The following is a 13,532-nucleotide window of genomic DNA, read 5'->3' as shown; positions in this document are numbered from 1 at the left end:
TTTAATTATAAAATTTTTTTTTTCCTATGATTTTTTGTTGTCAATATGCATAAATATTTATTATTTATAAACATATGTGTCTATATATATGTTGATGAAATTCCTCTTCATGACCAAAAAAAGAAGTGATTTATTATATATTTCATATTCTCTATTGATAGTAATATGTACTGCTTCGGTTATTAATATAAGATCTATTTAACTAATTTGATTAAATTAAAAAAATTAGGTAAGTTAGTTAATTATAAAAATATGAGATGTTTTTTTAAAACCTATAATTATCTTTCTTAATATCTTTCCCACTCATTTACTTGATTATAGTTGAGAAAATATCCATAGGATAATTTAAAAAAATTGATAAATATAAGAAATATCTTATATTTATAACTAAAATTAATTAACAATTAGGTTCTATATTAAGAACCCGGAAGAGTATATTTCTATTATCATTTAACACAATTGTTTTTTCCATTTTTTTGTTGATTGGGGAACATAAAATATGTTTTCCAAAAAAAATAGAATGAAAATATTCAACTATTGAAGTTTGACCAGAAATAAAAGGAAGCCGGCTGTCTGTAGCCATTTCTTAATCCATATTTGGACCACACCAATACTTATAATTAATAATTAATAATTAATAAATAAACAATATTAATAAAATGTTTTTAATTCTGCCTTTTTTGAATACTCAAACCACCTAAGCAATGCTGAAATTTAAACATGAATGTTTAATTTTTTTTTTTAAAAAAACCTTCAATAAGTTCAATGCTTTTATGAGGGCTGCATAAAAGAATAGGCGGCCTAATAAAAACCCCTGCAACCCAAACGACCCAATTCCATCTTATAAAAATAATCTTTTATTTTTATTTATAAGACACTTTTAACATGTTTTATACTAATTAAAAAGTTTTAAAATTATATCAACTCTCTATTAAAATATAACAACTATTTAATATATACACATTTTAACAAAATAGAATTATGAATCTTTTTAAACTCAATATAAATTAACACATTTGATCTATATATCTAAATTTGGATTTTAATTTTATGCGCATACTAGGTTGAATTTTACCTGGAAAATCAATAATATTTTTTTAACAAAGGAAAAATCAATAATAAAAATGGCGGTTATTAAGGAAGAAAGGTTGGCGAGGCTGCTTCCCGGTTTATTGACTGAACTGTATATCTACGTTTGAACTTCGAAGATATTCCGTCGTTCTAATCAACCTCATGATTACTTGGAAAGAGGGGCAAGGAAGAGCAGAAATGAAAAAACCATCCGCAAAAGTCAAATCCGTATTCCCATTTAAGATTCAGATTTCAAAATATTATAATCATCCAACCATTCAAATCCTCTCGCAGCCTCGTCTCCTTCTAGAAACATCCCCTCCAGATTTGTTCATCATTCACCATGCATGGTGGTGACCTGTGACACCCCTCATCTCTCTCTTTCCCAACAACGCCACAAAGACTTTTCTTGCACCCAAATTCTTATTTATTAAACTGAAATCCCAATTCTTTAGTTCTCTATTTCTAGTCCTTGTCGCCAGCCATTACGACTTCTTCCTCATTTCTTGTATTTGCCGTCCTCCTCCTCGTCTTCACGCTCTCCTCCTTCTCATTCTTCTATAATGACTTTGACCTTCCTCGAATTTTCTTCTCCTCCCTTTGCAATTACCAGTCCTAAACATTTTTCCCTATTATTGACCAGTTCTTATTCCTCTTGTATCTTCCACGCGCAGGATAGAGCCTATTTTGCATACCAATTTCCTCTGCACGTTCTGTAGTTTTGGGGATTTGAGGTTCTGGGTTGTTTGTTTTCCGAGTTCTGTGAGCTGCTGCTGCTTTTTTTTTTGGAGAAGAACTTGAGCTGATTGTATATTTGTTAGGAAGTTGTTCAATCTCCGCTTCTTAGTGACCTGTGGTTTTCGAATTATGGGTTTTAATCTGGTAGTTCTGATTTCATCTTCGAAAACTTCTTAAGTTCAAAGAGCTTCACTTTGTACCTGCTTTCTCCGGTTTAGCTGAAACAAAGTTAAATCCTGGCATGGACTCGAACAATCAAGCTAGAGACTCCTCACATTTCGACCCAGCTTTGAAATCATCGTCTCGAAAAAGCATCACCTCGAGTCACTCTAGGGGATCCGACAGGATTTCGGTTCGGGAAGTGGCGTTCAATCATTCAGGATCTACCCCTGTTCGGTATGGGTCAAAAGGCGCTGATTCGGAGGTATTCAGCGTGTCGCAGAAGGAAATCAGCGACGAGGATGCGAGATTGGTTTATATACACGATCCTGTGAGGACAAACGAGAGGTTTGAATTCGCAGGAAATTCTATTCGTACGGCGAAATACTCTATCCTCACCTTTCTGCCCAGGAATTTGTTCGAACAATTTCATAGAGTTGCTTATATTTATTTCCTTGTAATAGCCATTCTTAATCAGCTTCCTCAGCTTGCCGTTTTTGGTAGGGGAGTTTCCGTTTTACCTTTAGCGTTTGTTCTGCTCGTTACAGCCGTGAAGGATGCGTTTGAGGATTGGAGGAGACATCGATCAGATAAAGGCGAGAACAGCAGATTAGCATCAGTTTTAGTTGGTGATCAATTTGAACAGAAGAAATGGAAGGATATTAGAGTTGGTGAAATTGTTAAAATTCATGCAAATGAAACCATCCCTTGTGATATTGTGTTGCTGTCAACCAGTGATCCAACTGGGGTTGCATATGTGCAGACTATAAATTTAGATGGAGAATCAAATTTGAAGACTCGATATGCAAAGCAAGAGACCCTTGCAAAGCTGCCTGAAACAGAAAGAACCAATGGTTTGATTAAGTGTGAAAAACCCAATAGGAACATATATGGGTTTCAGGCTAATATGGAAGTTGATCAAAAGCGTTTGTCACTTGGATCCTCCAATATTGTTCTTCGAGGCTGTGAGCTCAAGAATACTAAATGGGCACTTGGTGTTGCTGTATATTGTGGCAGTGAGACCAAAGCTATGCTCAACAGCTCCGGAGCTCCATCTAAGCGGAGCCGACTGGAGACTCGGATGAACTACGAGATAATCATTCTCTCTTTCTTTCTTGTAGCTTTGTGTACAGTTACCTCTGTTTGTGCTGCTGTTTGGTTAAAACGCCACAAGGATGAGTTAGATCTTTTGCCTTATTATAGGAAGCTGAACTTTCAAGACGGCAAGAGCTATAAGTATTATGGATGGGGATTGGAAATTGTTTTCACATTCCTCATGTCTGTTATAGTGTTCCAGGTCATGATTCCCATATCGTTGTACATTTCCATGGAGCTTGTCCGCGTTGGCCAGGCCTATTTCATGATCGGAGACAATAGAATGTATGATGAGGCATCAAATTCCAGATTTCAGTGCAGGGCTTTAAATATCAATGAAGATTTAGGGCAAATCAAGTATGTTTTCTCAGACAAAACTGGCACGCTTACTGAGAACAAGATGGAGTTTCAATGTGCGAGCATCTGGGGTGTTGATTACAGTATAGCAAATGAAAGTCAGGAGGATGAGCAAGTTGAATACTCTGTTGAAGGTACAATTTCTTCTCCACATTAAGTTGTTCGTTTTAATAGTTTTTTTTTTCCTTTTTAAAAGCAAATCCTTTGATGTATCTGATCTTATTTGTAAATTAATCGACGTACTGTTTTTTGTTTGTTATTAGTGGATGGAGCAGTGTTGAGGCCCAAGATGAAGGTGAAAGTAATCCAAAACTTTTGCAGTTATCAAGAAGTAGGCTTGAAAACGAGGGAGGAAAACGAATTCATGACTTCTTCCTAGCATTGGCAGCCTGCAATACCATTGTTCCTCTTCATGTTGACACATCTGATCCTAAAGTCAAGTTGATAGATTATCAAGGGGAGTCACCAGATGAACAAGCGCTGGCATATGCGGCAGCCGCCTATGGTTATACACTTATAGAACGGACCTCAGGCCACATAATTATTGATATGCAGGGGGAGAGACAAAGGTAAGTTGAATTGTTTTTTGCGTATTCCTTTCTTCTTCATCAGTCTACTCTAACCAACGAAATTTGTATTTTTCAAATGATAACCATAATAGGTTACTTGAAAATGGTGTATTATTCATGTTTCATAAGCAGAGAGGAAATGCTTCCTGTAATTTTTCATAGATGTTTACTTCATAGTTGATACCATGAGTCTATGAGAAATTCTCATGTGCTTGTCTATATAATTACCTGTGGCAATTGTTATCTTCTGCGCAAGTCATTTGAATCGATTCTCTCCTTTCGCTTGAACTCTTGTGATGTAATGCTCATAAAGTTTTCATGGTTGTTTACTTTCTAATGAAGTTTTCCCTTACGGTTAGTGCAGGTTTAATGTATTGGGCTTGCATGAATTTGATAGTGATCGGAAGAGAATGTCAGTCATATTGGGGTATCCTGACAATTCCGTGAAACTTTTTGTCAAGGGTGCTGATACATCCATGTTAAGTGTAATGGACAAGTCATCAAACATGGACATAATACATGCAACTGAAAGGCATCTCCACTCTTACTCTTCTCTGGGGTTGAGGACTCTTGTCATTGGAATGAGGGAACTGAATACTTCAGAATTTGAGCAATGGCACCAATCCTTTGAGACGGCAAGCACTGCTTTGATGGGTCGGGCTGCTTTACTTCGTAAGGTTGCTAGCAATATCGAAAACAATCTCTGCATATTGGGTGCATCTGCTATTGAAGATAAATTGCAGAAAGGGGTGCCAGAATCCATTGAGTCTCTGAGGACTGCAGGTATTCAGGTTTGGGTGTTGACCGGGGACAAACAGGAAACTGCCATATCAATTGGCTACTCCTCAAAGCTCCTTACAAGTGACATGACTCAGATTATAATTAATAGCAACAATAGAGAGTCCTGTAGAAGGAGTTTACAAGATGCCCTTGTCATGTCCCAAAAACTCATGGCTGCTACTGGCGTTGCCAATGGTACTGAGACTTCCTACACTCCTAAAATTCCAATAGCCTTGATCATTGATGGTACCAGCCTCGTATATGTTCTTGATAGTGAACTTGAAGAACAGGTTAGTGTTGTTAAATCTCAGATTATGTTTACAACATGCTTGCTGATGACGTTTGTCCTAATTTACCTACTGCTATTGATTTCAGCTCTTTCAACTAGCAAGCAAATGTTCAGTGGTTCTCTGTTGTCGAGTGGCTCCATTGCAAAAGGCTGGGATTGTTGCCCTTGTGAAAAACAGGACGTCTGACATGACACTAGCCATCGGAGATGGTATGAATTCTTACCATGACCTCTTTCAGGGTGTCAATCCCTTTCAACAGAGAAGAGCCTGGGATTCTGAAATTGTATATTCATTGTGTGCTTATGTGTGTTACAGGTGCTAATGATGTCTCAATGATCCAAATGGCTGACGTTGGAGTTGGCATCAGTGGACAGGAAGGTCGGCAAGCTGTAATGGCATCTGATTTTGCAATGGGGCAGTTTAGGTTTTTAGTTCCCCTCTTGTTGGTGCATGGACACTGGAATTACCAACGTTTGGGTTATATGATACTATACAATTTTTACAGAAACGCTGTCCTTGTTCTCGTCTTATTTTGGTGAGTAAACAGCTTGGAAGACGTGTGTGTGTGTGTATTGCAATACAAATTCAAATCGAATACATCACAAGCATTTTAGAACAATTGGGGTGCATGACTGCAGATTCTCACATGATACTTTTTTGATGGTGTTTTTCAGGTATGTGCTCTTCACCGCCTTCACTTTGACGACGGCGATAAATGAATGGAGCAGCATGTTGTACTCAATCATTTACACTTCATTGCCAACAATTGTTGTCGGTATTCTTGACAAAGACCTTAGTAAAAGGACTCTTATAAACTATCCTCAGCTTTATGGGGCTGGACAGAGACATGAGGCATACAACAAAAAATTATTTTGGCTTACAATGATTGATACATTGTGGCAAAGCATTGTTATCTTCTTTGGTGCTCTCTTTGCATACTGGGGAAGCACTATTGATGTAGCAAGCATTGGAGATCTTTGGACTCTTGCAGTGGTTATTGTAGTGAATATACACTTGGCCATGGATGTTATCAGGTGGAATTGGATTACACACGTTTCCATTTGGGGGTCTATAGTTGCAACTTTCATTGCCGTCATGGTCATCGATGCTATCCCCACATTTCCCGGTTACTGGTATGCATTCTGTCTCAGATCCTTTCTTAGTCCTCCAAATATTTTATTCTCCTTCTGGTTCTTCACTTTTGGAAGTTCATCCAATTAAGGGAACCACATTATCTTTTCAAATGGATCAAGTTAGTTGTTTGCTAATGAAAGGACTGGATTAGATGGTTTTTGAAATACAAGTAACCAAAATGGGAATGACTTAATGATAAGGGCCAATTTGAAAGCTGGTCCATCAATAGGAGATCAAAACGAGACTCTAGATTTTTCGGCTAAATTTAACAGGCATGCATGGCAAAGTTAGAGTTGCATGTATCATAGTTGTTATGTCCTGTTTAGCTATGGGCTCCAATCGCTCTAGCTCCAAGATCCATGTCCTGCTACAAGTCTAGGACTGAATCTGGTCTGATCACCCTTTAATGCTAGCTGATAGGCCTTTGCAACGCCTATCACTTTCTTACCTCTGTAACGACTGCAGGCATAGGGTGTTATTCAAACGCTCTTCACACTCTTTCATCCCAAAAACAAGGCTTTACTTGTCGAAAAAGAATATACAAATATTTAGTTATTTCACTATCAGATTCCAAGGGGAACCTAATAATTTCTTGTTTGTAGTCTGAAACATGCAGATAGTAATTCATTCCCTTTACACAGCAGACTTTTTAATCCTTTATTCTTTCCTTGTCCATTGAATTTCAGTTCTTTTAATATGAACTGGTTAGAGATCGGTTGAGTAAATAGTTGCATCTCAGATGTGTGAGCTTTTGAGTAATTTAAGACAGAGCATGAAAAAAAATTCATCTTATCAGGCTGAGTCGTCTCTGCAATCCCACATCACCTTTCCAGTATGTAAATACTGATTTTTTCCCCCATCTCTATTCACTTTTTCAGGGCCATCTTTCATTCGTTAGGCACTGGATCCTTCTGGCTATGTCTGCTTGGAATCATCATCACAGCATTGCTCCCTCGTTTCATGGTGAAGTATATTCATCAATATTACTTCCCTGATGATATCCAGATTTCAAGAGAAGCTGAGAAGGTTGGGGCTTCAAGGATGGTTGGTGGTGAAGATATAGAAATGCATCCTATTCCAGTTGGTCCACCAAGATGATGATGCATTGATTTGGATCTTCTGAAGATAGAAAGCTCGTTAAGAACTTATGATGCTTTAGAGAGATAAAGAGAAAAGAGAAGAAGGAAATCAGATTAGTATTTACCTTTTGTGTTTCTCTCTCTCTCTCTCTCACGCATTAGAAATATTTTTGCTTCAGAAGATCTAAACTCCATAGTACATAGGTCCATCCATAAAAAGAGATTTTCTTTTGTGCCTTATAGTCCCTCTCCTCTCCTCTCCTTTTGTTTTGTTTTGTTTTTTTTCCTTTTTTTTGTAAAGTTACACATTCTTGAGGCTGCTTTAGAGTTTTTTCTGTCAGTTGCCAGATTTCTTCATCTGATACTGTCCGAAGGATAGTGTTTTTTATTTTCACAGTAGGAGTTGCTTTGTATCCTTATTCTTTCTGTATCCATAAATGTAGCCTCTGTTGTAAATTATCACTGATGATTGTAACAGAAAAAGAAGCAGAATGTTCATTACTCTTTACAGATATACAATTATACAATTTTAAGAGGAAAAATTTATTAAATTGTACTTCATGATCATGGTTAATTTCTTACCAAAGCCTGCTGAATTCACTATTTACCAGCAGGTTTGAACAAGCTCGGGCTTTCTGGGAGCAAAAACCTACAAGAAAAAAAGGAAAGGGGGGGGGGGGGATTTGAAAGGTGACATGGTTTTCCTGAGTGGTGAGGTAATTGAACACCTTAAAATTGGGAGACATTAAAGATGCCTTGGGATTGTTCAAACTTACTTAATAAGAAGTGCAAATGCAACAAGATTAGCAGTGTTATGGAGGTCCTAGAAGTACTTTAAAAGAATGTTTTCAAGTAAGTTGAGATAATTTTTTTTTATACATATTTATTTAAAATTTTGTAAAATCACTTATGAGATTGTAGTTTGATTTTCATCCAAACACCTCGAGGATTCATGAAGAAGCTAATATCTCATTGTGCTTACATAGAAATTATGGAGGATCTCAAATTATAATGGGAATGAAGATGCTAATAAGCCTGCATTAACAGATTGACTCTATAAAAGCTTTAAGTTTGATAGCAAAAGAATACTCAAGTATTGACCTTTTGGCCTATTGAGATTCAGTAAGGATAAGACAAAATCACTATGTGGTTTCAATAATAAAATGTACTAATCGGAAAAAAAAAATCTTATTCATGATGCTTACTTATCATTAGAATTTTTTGGTCTTTTTCACACGACTCATAATTTAAGCCAGTATTAGATATTTGTTTCACAATAATGGTAGTGATACTAGAATTTAGTGTGGTTAATGAGCGTAATATTAGAAAATCACTTAAATTCTATGACAAATTTAATATTTGTAATTGTTTTCATCGGTATATGTGAATTAGTTAGTGGGTTCCTATGATAAGGGTCAAAGTAGGTATTCTTTTTGAAGATTTTCCCAAAAGATAATAACTCTGTGAAATTGATTTGTTCATCATGTTCACGAGGGACAACTATGTACACTTGATGAATTCCCTCTCATGGATTGGAGTGGGGTGATATATACATAACAAGTTGAGTGCTCTTTACACCTAACCCTCTGTCCTTGCGTTGCTTAACAACGAAGCCTTTTGTTTAAAAGAAAAGAGAACACAAAAATTCTCAAGAATTTTTATTTTAAACAATTTATCAAACTAAAATGGGTAGTACAAATTTGAGTATTTGCAAATTATGTCATACACCCAACACATTCATAAATAATAATGTGAATCTTATTCTCTCTTTTTTTCCCCCCTCAAATCAAAAAATTCTTCTTTTTTTTTTTTGTGTTGGTGAACAATATAAGCCTAAAACAAATTCCATTTATTTCTTGAACTAAGAATAGAGATTGACTTTGCTTTTTCAAATTTTTAAGTAAACATGCAAGGATAAAAAAATCAATTATACACTAAGATTCAAATCCTTTTTGACAAAATTTTAAAACTATAACAATGCTCGATTATTAAAGATGTTATCAAGGATTCATCCTCAGTTTTTTTTAAAAAAATAATATTAAAGTATACATTTAGTCTTTTATTTTTTTACAAATTTTTATTTTGGTTTCTTAACTTTAAAAAATATATTTTTAATTATTTAATCTTAAAATTGTTGGTTTTAAAGATAATTTTTTATAATAATCATAGTTGCTTTAAAAATTAAATTTAATATATTAATATTTAAGAATATTTTATTAATATTTAAAATCTCAATATTATTATTTTTTTGTTAACATTTTAAGATTAAAAAAAAAAAAAATATTAAAATTAAAGAATCAAATAAAATCTCGTAAAAATAAATAATTAAATATATACTTTAATTTAAGGGAAAATGACAATAAAATACCACCTGAATTTCAAAAAGACAAATAAGGCACCTGAATAAGCAAAATGATATATAGAGGACTGGGTACCAATCTGGAATTCAGATTTTTGGCCAAAAGACCAAAATGCCCTGTCTGAAAGTGAGAGGAAGGAGAGAGGAAGACACTGATGAAATACGGGAAGGAGAGAGGAGGAAGACGCTGATGAAATCGGGAAGAAGAGAGGAAAGAGAGAGGAAGACGCTGATTTTCGATGGGTTCCCACAGCTTGAAATGTTATTGCCTAGCATTTCTCTAAAAAATTTTGGTTCTGTCTCTGTTCTTCGCATAAAATCATTTTCAAAGAATGTGAAGCTGTGGGAAAGATGAAGCGAAAATCAGAAAACAATGGCAAGCAATTACGTAACGTAACTACTGTCATATGCCTGCTGGTTTTTGGTAAATCTCACTACGTGAATGGTAAATTTCACTATACATGTAGTTAATTATGAAAGTTAATAGTTCAATGTTTATTGTGACGTACTTCAAATGCACGTTCACTGAATGATTTATTTATGCTTATAAGTTGCCTTTCCGGTGAAAACAGGTTTACAAAACCCATTGAAGAAGTAGTCACTTTCACTATAAAAGTTGTAAATCCCAGTATATGTTTTGTAAAATTCAACGTGAAATTTTATTAGTTTTTACAAACAAGTTGTTTATCTCCTGAAAACAAGTTGCAAAACCCATTAACAAAGTAGTCACTTTCACTACAAAAGTTGTAAATCACAATATGTATTTTGTAAAATTCATAATTAACTACATGTATAGTGAAATTTACAACCACTATAGTGAAAATGACCACTTCTTAAATGGCTTTTGCAACCAGTTTTCAGGGGATGGGCAACTTGTTTCTAAAAACCAATAAAATTCCAAACTGAATTTTACAAAACACACAGTGATATTTACAACTTTTATAGTGAAAATGACCACTTCTTAAATGGCTTTTGCAACCAGTTTTCAAGGGATGGGCAACTTGTTTGTAAAAACCAATAAAATTTCACGTTGAATTTTACAAAACATATACTGGGATTTACAACTTTTATAGTGAAAGTGACTACTTCTTCAATGGGTTGTTTTCACCGGAAAGGCAACTTATAAGCATAAATAAATCATTCAGTAAAAGTGCATTTGAAGTACGTCACAATAAATATTGAACTATTAACTTTCATAATTAACTACATGTATAGTGAAATTTACCATTCACGTAGTGGGATTTACCAAAAACCAGCAGGCATATGACAACAGTTATGTTACGTAATTGCTTGCCATTGTTTTCTGATTTCCGCTTCAGTTCACTCCCTCTCTCATTACAAATCCTCTTTCCCACAACCAAAATCAACAATCTCTACAAAATGGTGATGCGAAGGAGTAAGATAATAGCATTTCCAACATTCTTCTTTCCTTCTTCCCGCATTTCATCAGCGTCGGTCTTCCTCTCTCCTTTCTTTCACTTTCAGTGTCTGTCTTCCCACATTTCATCAGGGTATTTTGGTCTTTTGGCCAAAAATATGAATTCCAGATTGGTACCCAGTGCCCTATTTGTCATTTTACTTATTCAGGTGCCTTATTTGTCTTTTTGGAATTTAAATGGTATTTTATTGTCATTTTTCCTTAATTTAATAATAATTTGTTGTTTTCTTTTAAAAGATCATGTAAATGATTGGTGATTGGACAAGGAGAGGGGAGAGGTTGAGGGATGCATATGACGAAAGCATAATTATGCAAAGGATGCCACGTGGCGAATGCTGAGGCATAAGACAAAGGACACAGTGATGTGATGACATTGCAATCCAAAAATTACAAAACAAAAAACAGAAAACGAGGAGGACATCACCTCCCATAATGTCACTCCCTCCTTTTTGCAAAACACCTGAAAATGACTTTTCCTGTTGTACTTCTTTCTAATATTTTCACGCCTTTTAAGAAAACATATTACTTAAAATTTAAGCAAACTCATAATAAAATGTAAATTGAAAAAATTGCAAAAAAAAAATAAATTAAAAATTAAAAAATTGTATACAAGATTGTTTAAAAAATTATTATTATTTACTTATCAATTGATGTCAAGCGTAACACTAATATTATAATGGGTTCTTATTTATAATTTTTTTATTTTAAAGATTTTTTTTGTGATTTTTTCATGCAAATTTGTAAACTCACAGGAATTTATTTTGACTAATAAATTGATATTAAAGATGTATAATTAAAATATAAAAATATAATAATTTTATTCAAATATATTTTAGATACAAGTAACTAAAATTAAATTTATTAACATTTATAATTTATCATATTTAATAAAATTTTTTTACGTAATTCATATATAAAGTCATTAAATATAACTAAATTAAACAATTTAGCATCAATTCAACAGAGAGTTGATATGATTTTATATGCTAAAAACATAATAACGATAAATTTGGTGAATAAACTCATAAATTCAATCAAGTTTATAATTATAACAAGTTTAAAGGTGAGTCAATACAATTTTGTAAACTGAAAATATAAAAATATTAAACTTAAAGAGTAAACTTGCAAGTTTAACAATAATAACCATGTTTATTAAATACAGGGAGAATCTCACAAAAAAAAGTTCAAATTACTAAATCTTAAATAAAAAATTTCTATAAAAATGTTTTATTATTTACAAGTCCAATATTATCAAAATTATTAAAATATTGTTACTAAATTTGATATGAGATTTAGTAATTTTAGAATTCTCTTAAATTTATATGTGATTTTATTTTTTAATGAACATATGATATTCATAAACTCAAAACATTTAGCACAACATCAACACAAACCTATGATCCGCGACGTCCAGAGCATTTTTTTTTTTCCATTTGGTCAAACGCTACGTCCAGAGCTTGAGGATGACAAATAAAAGACACAAATTTCCAATGTTATTTAATTAATCTACAAGTAATTTATATTGTGAGATAAAGAATATTTCCAGAAGCAACGAATACTGTAGATTGAATGAAGTGTTATTTAATCTTTTCAAATCACTCTTGGTTAACATCCCATTAATTGAAATTTCTATATTTTTTAATGTAATTCGTGGTATTAAATGGGGATAAATTTAGAAGTATTTTTATTCTCAGATAAAGTTAATAACTCATCTCTCTTTAATTTTAATGAAATGGTCCCAAGTGTCATATAACATAACATGAGTGAGTTCATCTTTAAATTTATAAAAAGATATTTACAAATATAATTTACTGCTATTAAAATTGCTTAGACCCACTCTTTTCCTTTAATTACGAAGAAGACTAGTCAACACGGTTAGGGATAATGATATCCAATTATTAAAAAAGATACTAAGAAACGTAATCAAATTTTTGTTTTTTCAAAAGAAGCCCAAAATTCAATGGCCTTTACCATTACAAAGAAGAGCGCCACAGGCAGCTTCCCCACTTTGGTCCACAAAAAACATCATTGTCAATCCAGCTTTTATGGGGTGGTTTCCATTTTCCAATGTGTCCTTATAACTAATGTTAAGAATAACGTTTTTAAAAATTTGAAACTTGATCACACTTTATTAGGAGATATACTTATATTTAGTATCCGTTAATATTTTGAATAAGATTGTCTCTAATAAAAAAATAAATATATATAACCAAAATAAATTTGAAGTTTGGTATCCATAATCACTATTACCTCTGTTCCCAAATATAAGAGTTAGTTTATAGTGGGATCGGAGATAATATTTAAATAGGAATACTTATGTCATTTCAGCACTTTGAGTCCTTCTTCTTCTTCTTCTTTTTTAATTGTTTTATACCAAACTTCCAATGCAAAATTCGTCTATGATTTCTTCTTGCCCAGCATACACATTTTTACTTTTAGCCCAAAAATTATCAAGAAAATCCC

The 13,532-nt window shown here is 33.5% G+C and overlaps 1 pseudogene; it reads left to right on the top strand.

Moving 5' to 3' along the window:
• Positions 1-1,958: 1,958 nt before the first annotated feature.
• Positions 1,959-7,526, top strand: LOC114757668 (phospholipid-transporting ATPase 1-like; annotated as a pseudogene).
• Positions 7,527-13,532: the final 6,006 nt, after the last annotated feature.

Source organism: Neltuma alba, unplaced genomic scaffold, assembly GCF_004799145.2.
Source record: "Neltuma alba isolate B1F8T4 unplaced genomic scaffold, ASM479914v2 tig00010615_pilon, whole genome shotgun sequence".
NCBI lineage: Eukaryota > Viridiplantae > Streptophyta > Magnoliopsida > Fabales > Fabaceae > Neltuma > Neltuma alba.
This window is presented reverse-complemented; position numbering and strand designations above follow the sequence as displayed.